Below are 12,923 nucleotides of genomic sequence, written 5' to 3'. Positions count from 1 at the left end.
GTCGCCACCCTAAAGCAGAGCTGGAGGCAGCAAAAGCAGAGAGGCGGCATTATGAGGCGCTAGCAAGGCAGAGCGGCTGGAAGCCCGAGAGGCTCCCCAAAAACTTGGGCACCAGGCCTCCTGTGCGCCTTCCTAGCCCTGCACGTCCTGTGCCAGCTCAGCGCACCAGCTCTCCTGTGGCAGCCCCATGCACCAGCTCTCCGGTGCCGGCGCCACGTACCAGGCCTCCAGTTCCAGCACCCCGCACTCGCCTTGAGGTGCGTGCCCTCAGCCCAGTACCATCGGTGCCAACACCACGCACCAGGCTTCCTGTGCGTCTCCAGAACTCTGTTCCTCCTCCACGCACTCTCCCTGTGGTGCGTGTCTCCAGCCCGGTACCACCAGTTCCGGCACCACGCACCAAGCTTACTGTGCGTATCCAGAGCCCTGTACGCACTGTTCCTTCTCCCCGCACTCGCCCTGAGGTGCGTGCCCTCAGCCCGGTACCACCAGTGCCGGTACCACGCACCAGGTGTATAGTGCGCCTCGAGAGTCCAGTGTGTCCTGTTCCTGCTCCCCGCACTAGCCTTGAGGTGCGTGTCTACAAACCGGTACCACCAGTTCCGGCAACACGCACCAGGCCTACTGTGCGCCTCAGCAGGTCTGAGCTGCCTGCCTGCCCAGCGCCGTCTGAGCTGCCTGCCTGCCCAGCGCCGTCTGAGCTGCCTGCCTGCCCAGCGATAGGCACTGTCTGCCTCTAAGCCCCTCAGTGTGTCACTCCATCCTTTCTGTGTGGGTGTGTAAGTTTTTCTTTGAAATCTGATGGGATGAATGACTGATTTACAGTTCATGAGTGTTGCCTATTCACATATATTAAGTTTTGGAAAGATTTGACTTTTTTAACCCTTTGAAACAGCCCTTTTGACACCAATTATGGCACTTCCGGTTGGCACAGGAAGCTAAAAGTAAACATGTATCCTCACTGGAGTAGGCTTTTACAGAATCCTGAGTTTTAAGTCTATACGTTAAGAACTCACTGATTTACATAGGGTTGAATGCACTATTTCTCACAAACTGCAGGTTGGGTATGGCAAACACTTTTAGGGTGAATTTAATCACTTCCGGTTGCTCCAGGAAGCTTAGAATCAACACAGGTAGACCTCATAGTGGCTTGATTGATTGTCATCAAAGACAGGTTCATAAGACATTCATAACCCACATAGGCTCCAGGTTGAATTTAGGGGAGCAGTCAATGTATTCCTATGGGGAGAGATGTCATTGTAAACTGTGAGATGAAAAAACCTGTTTTCACTGTTAAGGGTTAATGCCACAAGGTCAAGGTTAGGATTGCACAGATCGGGAGGACATTAAGAACGTTCCTGAGGTCAAATTGTGCTTCTAACCTTAATGTTTCTCTCTCTGTCTCCCAAAAGCAAAAAAAATGACATTGAGGTCAAAGGGTCATTTGGGTCCTTCTTCTTGTCACTGTCGCTGCACTCAGACCGAGCGAGCTACGGTCAAGCAAGGCATCTCGTTGAACTCGGCACGGCCTGGAGATAATGGTAATGCCATTGCAGGCTTTGTGTGTCTTTAAGCACCGTACTTTTTCACTCCATCCTTACTGTGTGTGTGTGTGTGTGTGTGTGTGTGTGTGTGTGTGTGTGTGTGTGTGTGTGTGTGTGTGTGTGTGTGTGTGTGTGTGTGTGTGTGTGTGTGTGTGAGCTATTCTTTGACATCTGTTGGGAGAAATGACTGATTTACAGATCATGAGGGTTGCCTAATCACACATATGAAGTTTTGAAAAGATCTGACCTTTTTAACCCTTCGAAACTGACCCTATGACACCATTTTAAGGTACTTCCGGTTGACATAGGAAGCTGAAAGTGAACACATATCCTCCTTGAGGTAGGTTCTTATATAATATTGAGTTGAAGTCTTTATGTTAAGAACTGACTTATTTACAGAGGGTTAAATGAGTGTGTGTTCTTTCATAAAATCACATAAAATCACAGAATTCTCACAGAGCTTCGAAACCCACTTAAAAAATGTTCGTCTGAACACACTGCAACTGGATCTGTAACATTTTTGGAACATGACCAATTGTACAATGTACGATTTCTCTTAAATTACGATAGATAAATGGCTGGTTATTTTTTTCCTGACACCGTAGGTTTATGTACTTTGACGTGAAGTGGTCAAATTAGCACCCTACTTTGCATTTTTGACCTTTAATCCCAGAAAAATGGCCATAACTCAAAAAGCGTTGAGGCCTCGACGCCATCTTGTTCGGGGCCAACTGCCCATTACGCCAAACCTATGCTCACCAAGTTTCGTCTTCGAAATATTTTCAGTTTAGGAGAAAAGGCCACGTGCATTTGCAATATGATTTATTTTCCCCCTGGTGGGAATTTCCGGGACAGCGGAAAAATGACCAAAATTTGTTATTTTTATAAAACGGAAACCGAATGTCCGAGAGATTTCGTTTGATGACTTCCTGAAAGATCTCTCCCCCGCGCACGGCCCGACGCCGTCCGCGATTTTTAGAAACGTAGCCGGACGTCTAGTAAGGGACCGTACATATGCAATGTGGCGTTTCTCACTAACCATATGGCAAATGCTAAAATGTTCCCTTAGGTATGTAAGGTTCGTGAAAGCACCTGCACCACCACATCCACCACCACCACCACCTCCAAATAGAAACATGTACCCGATCCCGAATGATAGCGCTGTGGACCAAGCCATGAGAATAGCTATAGAGGTCCATAGGGCCGCATCACTGGCGAATCCTGAAAGCCACCCTCCGAACGTTACCCTGCTAGCCGTAATCTCATCGTACCGCTTGTCAAACTCTTCTAGGTTTCTTGTGATATTCTCCAGGTCTTCTCTCACATCCATGAGCTTTACGCTGGTGTTTATGGCACGCAGCAACTCAAGTTCGGACATGTCCGGGATGCTGTCTTTCACCAGATCTGAGAAAGAAACGGGTCTCTACCGAGGCCGAACCCTCCATCCAACTCACCTTCTTATCCTGGTAGCAAATACCTCGGTGACAAGGGGAGCATACTGTTTTGCACTCGCTGGGTTCCTTCATGCATCTGCTGTACCTCTCGTGAAGCTCGGGATTGTGACAGTACTTGCCGTGACATTCGGACGGTTCGAAATACTTGCCATCTATCAACCACACTTTGTAGTCGGGCCAGCAAGGGACTCCGTCCATGCTCATCTTGGGCATGGGTATGATCCCTCTTACTACGGTCTTCTCAACGGTCCCTGGGATAGAGTGCGCTATGAAAAGCTTTCTGTCTTTGTACAGGGCCGTGCCGACGGTCGGAAACTCGGACAGGCCGAGGTGATCCTGCATGACTGCCATGCCGCTGGGGCAGCTCCCTGAGCGCTTTGACGATATCTGCCTAAGACAATTTTCCACTCCTCTGGTCATGAACTTGGTGTGCATTGCAGCCTGCATCATCTGATGGGTGACGCTCTGCATCTGAGCGTACCACATTTGATAACTGGCCATGACTGAGAACTTGACGTTGGTGTCACGCAAAGCGGCCCCCGTGTTCCTCATCATGGCGTCCCTCATCATGGCAAAGTTGCTGTTGACGATGTCGTTATTCTTCTGTATCTTCTTCTCCTGGTCGTCGATCCTACCATTGACTAGGGCTATGTTGGCGTCGAGCTTGTTGCTCACTTCCACTAAGGTATTTGACACAGAGATGTATGAGTTCTTAACTTCTTATGGCTGCAGCCCGACGCCGGTACACTTATGACAACGGCCACTTCAAGTGCAGGGCGCGAAATTCAAAAGATATTTTTTTTAAATATTTAACTTTCACACATTAACAAGTCCAATACAGCATATGAAAGGTACACATCTCGTGAATCCAGCCAACATGTCCGATTTTTAAAATGTTTTACAGGGAAGACAAAATATGTAAATCTATTAGCTAACCACGTTAGCAAAAGACTCCACTTTTATTACTCCATCAGTTTTTTACAGTAGCTATCACAAATTCGGCCAAATAAAGATATAAATAGCCACTAACCAAGAAACAACCTCATCAGATGACAGTCTGATAACATATTTATTGTATAGCATATGTTTTTTTCGAAAAATGTGCATATTTCAGGTATAAATCATAGTTTACATTGCAGCTACATTCAGAAATTGCACCGAAAGCAGCCATAATATTTACAGACACCAACGTCAAATACCTAATTACTCATCATAAAACATTTCTGAAAAATACATAGTGTACAGTAAATGAAAGACAGGCATCTTGTGATGCCAGACAATATTTCCGATTTATTAAGTGTTTTACAGCGAAAACAAAATGTAGCGTTATATTAGCTAAGCTTAGCACAATAGAAACACTTGGGCGCCGGCGACTACGACAGATATATGAAATAACATCATAAATTGGGTCTTACTTTTGCTGATCTTTCATCAGAATGTTGAACAAGGTGTCCTTTGTCCAGATGAGTCGTTGTTTGGATTCAGAATGGCAACTTTCCCTCTCCATTTAGCAAGCGCGCTAGCCGGGTTGCACGGATCTCTCCATGTAAACAAACGGAAGAGAACGGAACACGTTAAAACTCCCGAAAAAATTTCAATAATCTGATGAAACTATATTGAAAAAACATACGTTACGATGATATGGTGACATGTATCAAATAAAATCAAAGCCGGAAATAATATTCGCCTATAACGTCAGCAAAACAAAAGGCAACCCCACTGTCCAAATTGCGTTCTTCAGAGTACCGGAAGTTGGGTACACGTCATTCCAAGAGGATTTATTCCATCCCAGATTGAGATAATCACCTCCTTTCTTCTCTCACAGCCTTCTTGACACCCAGAGGAAGGTGTTTGACGTGCATGTATACTAATAGCTCTTGTGCCCATTTATAGGCATGAAGAGGAAGAGAGCCTCGATTTCAGACTTTGAACTTCTGGGTCAGGAAAAGTGCTGCAGAATGAGTTCTGTTTCACTCAGAGAAATAATTCAAACGGTTTTAGAAACTAGAGAGTGTTTTCTATCCAATAGTAATAATAATATGCATATTGTACGAGCAAGAATTGAGTACGACGCCGTTTGAAATGGACACATTTTATCAGGCTACTCAATACTGCCCCTTGCAGCCATAACAGGTTAAGTGTGTCCATTTGCTCCTCCAAGACGTTCACCCTATTGGAAACGTGCCACGCGATCCCCAAGGCTCTGGCTCTTGTCACAATCCCAAGAAACCTCTTGCGCCTAGCGCGGCCTCCCAGCGGTTTGTCAAGCCAGGGGAAGGGCGCGTTGTCAGGCAGCTCGTACATCCTAGCCTTCTTCTCCTGTACAGCTAGCTCCTCAAGCCCTTCCCTCATCAGCTCTCCGGCCCTGCGAGCGTCGTTGATGATCTCGTGCGCTGAGTTGCAAAGCCTCCCGTAGTCCTTCCTGCAACTGTTGTCTTCGCCGCATATGGCAATCAGACAGGGCCGTAGAGCGCTCACGTCGTAATTGACGCAGCTCACGTTCAGGTTGATGTAGTCTATGCCCGGGGTGAAGTTGGAGACAAAGTAGAGAGCTTTGACCGGTTTCACTATCACCCCATGTTCCGCTTCGACCACAGGTTTGTCCACAGTATAGCTGTCATCCACCCAGACCAAGTTCATGCTGTGTGTGATCTCCCCAGTGTTGTATGCGGTGCACACCTTGTTCACGGGAGGCACGTACTCAACAACTCGCTCCGAATCCAGGATGCCTACCATGTAGTGGTTACGGTCTGTCGTGGGGATGAAGGTGTTGATGTTCACTGCCACCCGAGGAGGCGTCGTGGAGATAGTGGCCTTCTTGCTGGGTTCTCCCGGAGTGCACGACTCGAGCTTGTACAAATCGTCTATGTAGATTTTATCGTAGTTGGTGCTGTAGAGCTCCTTGTGGGGCTCCTTGAATATACCCAGAGCGCCGAGAGCGGCTATGAGCCCGGGACACACGACCGTGTTACTCAAACCTATGTTGTACTGGAGGTCGAGACAGTTCTTTGAACCAGAGGCCGGGTCCTTGTATTGGTTTTCGGGGATGTGGATGACGACGTTGTCCAACTTCATCACCCCAGAGTTGTTGACATCAGATGCGGAGCGCCTGCTTCTGTCGCCAGCCTTTGCTGGGACAGTAGATATGCCTGCCGCTATCTGTTGCCTCTTCCAGTCCCTGAGCCTTTGTACTGTCGACGTGATACCCAGTATCCCTGGGGTGTCGGATCGAACTCCTCGTTTGAAATCGGAATCGATGGGGGCTATGACAAACTGGTTATTACCGAACGCGACCGCTACCAGCTCGGGAAACCGCTTGAGCGTCTCGAATGAGGTCGATGTCACGGTGATGTTCACCATGACGTCCCTAGCCCACACAGTTGCACTGGACCCCGAGCAGCACATGGTGTTGAGGTCCTCTTCACAGTTTCACACAGTGTTCATTTCCATGTCGGCCAGAGATAGCTCGCCCGTGATCTCGGTCTGCTGAGAATCTCTATGTTCGAGCGGCCTAATCTTCAGTCCCCCTGTGAAGATTACCTTGTTGGCCCTGACTTGTTGCCTTAGCATAGTCAAGAGGTACGCCCTTACCCCCTTCGAGGTGTCCTACATGTTCTGACAGTAGCCAGGTTTGTTCATGTCAACCAACCCCGTGGGTGTGATGAAAGCATCGAACGCGCCCAGCTGCGAGAGGTCTATGGTGCTCAACAGCTTGTGGGATCTGGGCAGCCTGAGGAATAGTTTCAACACCCCCTCTCTGATGAGGGCCGAGGCAAGATCCGCTGCAACCCTGGTGAAATTCGTGCCTTGCCATTGTACCCCCGGGCACTCAGTCGTGCCCCAGTCAGTATCGTCCAGCATGATAGCGGTCGAGTGCATGGACACTCTTACCTTGGATAGCGTTTCTGCTACATTATTCACGACCGCGGAAAGATCGCGGCTTGTGGATGCGATCGGAATGAGGCACTCGTCAAAGGACACCTTCATGATTACATGGCCCGCTTCAGCCACTGTGTAGAAGGTGGCTACGTCGAGCTCTACCGACAGATAGTTCGAGCTGTAGACGGCTCGGTCCACAGAGAGAATGGTGGCATCACAGGAGGAGGGTGTGAGAAAGTCCCTGATCTCTGTTGCGGTGGGTTTGTACGCGGGGTCGCGATCCTTTAGACTCGCGGCACTCGAGACCTCGCAGATGGCAATAGGCGCCGAAGCGGCACTATCTGCATTGTTGATGCCCACTCTAGGGGCGCTGGAATTGCCTATGCAGAACCTGTTACCTCCGGACATAAAACAATTTTCCCCTAGTTGTGCGTAACATGTACCTAATGGACTCGGCGTCCCCGAGGCCCACGTAGGTGAGCACACATGCGTAAGGTGAGTTCCGGATAGTAAGGACCTCATCTGTCTCGGGCCATATTCTGCTCGCAGCGGGAGCGTGTAGCGTCCTCCTCAACAGCTTGAGAGCTGAACACTGAGGATCTGGCCCACAGTCAGCCATGGGGTCCTCGCCGAAGTAATATTCTCTGTTTTCAGGTCTGGCGTGGAGCATAATGGAAACTTTGTTCAAGGGGGTGTTTGCGACAACGCGGTCCAAACACTTGAACCGTCCTGGGATCTCGATGCAGGACAACCTGTCCAACCTCCTAACGTAGGCACCGAGTATGGAACCTTCAGCCTCATGCTTGGCGAGATCGCCCGCCGAGTCCCGTAAGGGTCTCCAGTGAGCGTAGATCATCCCCGGGCAGTAGTGTGTGCACATGTCGCTGGTGCGTGTGTAGTTGTCCACGGTCAAAGTGAAGCCGCTCTGGCTCCTACCCTGACACCAGCCTTTCTGGCCGCTGCATGTGCTGACCGTGATCCAAACGTAAGGAGCGTATCCGTATGGGTCGTTGTTGTTGTTGACAGGGGAGCCCATGAGGTATGGGAGCCACGAGAGTGAGATCGCTATCAGGAGCCTCATGGGTGCAATTTGGGTGTGGTGGTGAAGGTCTCCAAGCAGAATATAATGTCAAGGCTTTCTGATTCATAAACTAAGTTAGGATAACACAGTCCCTAAGACTATGATATGGTAAGGTTACATATAGTACCTCGTTATTGCTCAAAGTCGTTGTGCTTGTATTTCATCAGGGTTTGACATGTAGACGCCAGACCAATGAACTGTTTAACGGCATCATTGTGAACCTTAGCCACATCGTGGTCCGTGACAAAAAGCGGTCTACCCATGTGAGTGGTGATGCGGTTCATGATGCGTAGAGAAGCTGCATTGGTCAGTGAGTACGATATGCTAATCAGGTCCACGAACATGTTCTGTATCACACCGATTAAATTTTCCTCCCTCATGGTGTGGCCTAGATGAATGTTGACTTGTTGCTCTGTGAACCTGTGGTTGTACGAGTCGAGGTAACCCTTCACCTCATGGCACTTGAGCACTTTGATGGAGTACAAGGTGTTCCTGTCTAATTCGCACACGGGACAACCCGGCGCCCTCGTTCTCGTACTGTGCTTCGACTATGGAGGGGTGCTCGCTAGCATTGAGGTTCATGTACAGCATGGGGTATTGTTTCTGTAGAAAGCGGTCATTCTCGCTGATCTTGTACAGCTCCTGATCCTGTTGCTCCACGGGCTCAGGGAACATGTCGAATATAGCGTCCGCTGCCATATCGGAAGAATATCCTCTCTTCGATGCAGCTCTTCTGTCACGGGAACCGTCGCTCGGCCTCCCATCCTCCGAGTCCTCGGGATATCCATTGCGCGACATGTTACGATTACTAATAGAAACTGATGCTCTCATCTCCCCGGGGGAACCCTGATGGTGACTGCAGCCGGCAGTGGTTCGACTCTTAGTCCGAGGTTGTTCGTTCACTTCGTCCGGGTCGTTTCTAGCCCTTACCCTCTTATTCCGCTTTCCTCTCTCAGCGAGGCTGACTCGAACACCCTCGGTCGATGATGGAAGCTGCTGAGAGTAACATCCAGAAGGAGATGAAGAACAAGAAGGTGAAGTGGAAGCCCGTTCTGTCATCCTCCGTGTCCGGTAAAAGCGGCGACATCTACCAGGCTGTGGTTGGATTTATCGAAAGTGATAAGTGCACTGTGTCAGGAGGCCTTATAGCGTCGTCTTGCAGCTTACGGTGGGACAGCCACTGCTTATTCCGTGTCAGTTCCAAGCACGTATTTGTCATAGTAAACAGTGAACATTGTAAATGGTGCAAAGACTCGTCGTCTACACCTGTGAAAGAGAGCGAATTCGACCAAGTCAGGACAAGAGCGTACTTATGGGGCATGTTCGAACTGACCTTGTCGGACTCTATGAGGCTATCGGAACTGATATTCGAGCTCACGCGCACCTAACCCAAAAGCGACAGTCCCAGCTTCCCTGAAACATGTACACCTCCCTATTGCACAGTGGAGACCGTGACACACATCTCTGGTGTCTCGCTCCAGAAACTTGTCGAGCTCGAACAAGGAGTTTGTCTGGGGAGACAATCTCATCTTCAACACCAAGGTGGACCGTTCCCATTCGGGTTCGCACTAACGGACAGGTGACAGAAGCCTAGATATTGGCGTCCTCCGCAGAATAGTGTCGCAATGTCCTCCAGCGTGGTAAGGCCCTCGGTGAGCCAGGGGTCCAGGGTAGGCCCAGTGTTCTGCAAGAAGGACATGTGCGCGTTTGTGAAAGTTTCAAAGGAGGACAAGAAGAGAGCCGTGGTAAACATGACCAGCATGACTCTAGTCGACTATGCAGATCGAAGTGAGTACCCCGAAGGGCCTCTGGGTTCCGATCCATCACTATTTGTGCTGATCTTCTGCACAGAGTGCTACGGCACCAACGAGGCCGATTACACAGAGGCCATGGCTACTATTGTTTCTAGCCAGAGTGACAAGTTCCTCGTCAGGGTGTGTAGCATGTATGGCATGTCTCAGGGTGAAGTTTACCCAGAGTCGAGGAAAGATTTAATTGTAGGGAACGACATGTCTTACTCTGGAGCGTGTCAGCCCCAACCCGACAAGGCTGTATTTCTACACAAGGTCAAAAAGGACATTGGTCTCGGTAAGTGTTACTGGCACGTGCACAGTAGGTCAGTTGACAAAACCTGCCTGTACTGCTGTGTCGCGTGCGACGACACCGAGTACACCAATGGCGTAATGAAGCCTGAGATGAGTATTGCTTTCAGCTTAGGCACAGTGGGAGATAACAAGAGTGGGCCCATAACGGAAGAGTGTGGTTTAGTTGTGCCCATGAGACCGGGCTGCTTTTGCACCATGGTGACAGGTCCAAATCTGGCCCAGACAATGACCAGGATGGGATTTTCCACCCTGAAGGACTCGGTTCTCGCCAGCGTTGGCGTCGATGCGAAGGATAGCGTATCGGTTGTCTATGCCCCAACCGAGACGGCCTCCGATGTATTGGACGAGAGCTCACAGGGCCAGAGTATCACGGAGACAGTTATCTCCCTAAGGAAGGCCGTGCTACACCAAGCTGAGGAGGTGCGAGTGCTGAAGGATGTATTACCGGCCATCAAGGTTCAGAATAACGTACTAACTCAGAGACTGACATGTCCTGACGATCCGGACACATTGTTCACGATGCAAGGAGCAAATGATTTCACCCAACGTGGGGTAAGAAAAACCTAAACTGTGCGCTGGTATTAAACTTACTGACCAAGATACTAGCAGCGGAGTAACATACCCTACAGGAGATACGCTATCGCTTAACTTCTTGCCACTAGGGGGGTGCCATTTCGACATAGCACAAAATTGTACCCAATTTAAACGGCCTCGTACTCAATTCTTGCTCATACAATATGCATATTATTCTTACTATTGGATAGAAAACACTCTCTAGTTTCTAAAACTGTTTGAATTATGTCTGTGGGTGAAACAGAACTCTCTCTGCAGCGAAATCCATGACAGGAACTGCGAAGGTCTGAAAACTAGGCTCTGCTCTCAGATCAGTTTAAAGCTCTGTATGTATCCTATGGGTCGACATGAACATGAACGCCTTCCCCTGGATGTCAGTAACCAATGAGAAGTGGAATGGACTTTCTGCGTAGTTCCCAGAGTTTATAAAAGGCCAAGGAGCGAGAGGTCCTCTCTTTTCAACGCTCGCCATTACGCAAAGCAAGACCTCAGGATGGCATTTTGGAACGCTCAGTTATCGACCTTAGATATATCCGTCTGTAATTTAATTCGTTATAGGTGTTAGAAACATCATAACGAAGTTATTTTAAACCGAGTTATATCAGTTTATGCGCGTATATTGCTATTTTCGGAATTTCCTTAGTATTGAGTATAAAGATTTGGGGATGCTGTGGCCTCATAGCTACTTGTTAGCTGCTACTTCCGAATTTGAACACGACGTTTTACAACCAAGCAACAATTCTTTTGGACAAAGGACCACTTCGCCAAGATTCTGATGGAAGCTCGTCCAAAAGTAAGAGCTATTTATGATGTTATTCCGTATTTATGTGGAAAAATGTAAACGTATTTGTCCGCCATTATTGCGGCACTAGTCTGGCTGTAACGCACACTATATGTCTAATAACGTTAATTTAAAAAATCTAACTCAGCGATTGCATTAAGAACTAATTTGTCTTTCAATTGCTGTCCAACCTGTATTTTTTTTGTCAAGTTTATGAATAGCTTTCGATAAGAATAGGTGCCTTTCCAAGATGGCGCAGGACAGATTGCTTGATTTTTTGCCCACTAATCACGTTGTGTAACCACGAATTGTGCGGCTAAATATGCACATTTTCGAACCAACTCTATATGAATTGTGTAATATGATTTTACAGGACTGTCATCTGAAGAATTCTGAGAAGGTTAGTGAAAAAATTAATAGCGTTTGGTGGTTTATAACGTTATTGCTATTTTTGCCTTGAATCAATTCTGCTGTGTGACTGACTATTGTAGTAAGCTAAGATAACGCTATATTGTGTTTTCGCTGAAAAACACTTAGAAAATCTGAAATATTGGCTATATTCACAAGATCTGTGTCTTTCATCTGCTGTACGCTGTGTATTTTTAAGAAATGTTTTATGATGAGTAATTGGCTAATACACGATGGTCTCTGTAGTTATTCTAGTCATTTTAGTGAGAGTTGTGATGGGGGCTGCAATTGTAAACTATGATTTATACCTGAAATATGCAAATTTTTCTAACAAAACCTATGCTATACAATAAATATGTTATCAGACTGTCATCTGATGAGGTTGTTTCTTGGTTAGTGGCTATTTATATCTTTATTTGGTCGAATTTGTGATAGCTACTGATGCAGTAAGAAAATGGTGGAGTAAGAAAAGTGTTGTATTTTGCTAACGTGGTTAGCTAATAGATTTACATATTGTGTCTTCCCTGTAAAACATTTTAAAAATCAGAGATGATGGCTTGAATCACAAGATCTGTATCTTTCATTTGGTGTCTTGGACTTGTGATTTCATGAACATTTTATTTTATGATATCCCTGTAACTTTAGGCTAGGCTATGCTAGTCAGCTTTTGTGATGGGGGTGCTCCCGGATCTGGGTTTGTGAGGCGTTAGAGGTTAAACACAAACAAATGGAAGATACAATGGCCGTTACTTAGACCCAAATAGATAACCTGATCAAGCTTTTGCAGCAGCAGCAGCCGACTCTACCTCAGCAGCAGCAGCAGCCGGTTCTGCCTCAGCATCAACAATATCAGCAGTCGCAAGCACAACTACAAGCTCTCCAGAGTTTCATGCATTTGGTCCCCACACTTCAGAATTATACCCAACCTCAAGCCCACATCTGTGGAATCCTCAACAGCAGCAGCAGCAGCAGACGGGGAAAGGGTTCTTCAGGGGGGAGACTATGTACAAACCGAGCGGTTCAACTAATCCTGGTGACAAATCTTTTCAGTAAGGGACTCTGACTGAGGAGCAAAGGAGGAATCAGAGAGACAGACAG

Source organism: Salvelinus namaycush, unplaced genomic scaffold (genome assembly GCF_016432855.1).
Source record: "Salvelinus namaycush isolate Seneca unplaced genomic scaffold, SaNama_1.0 Scaffold556, whole genome shotgun sequence".
NCBI classification, from domain to species: domain Eukaryota; kingdom Metazoa; phylum Chordata; class Actinopteri; order Salmoniformes; family Salmonidae; genus Salvelinus; species Salvelinus namaycush.
This window is presented reverse-complemented; position numbering follows the sequence as displayed.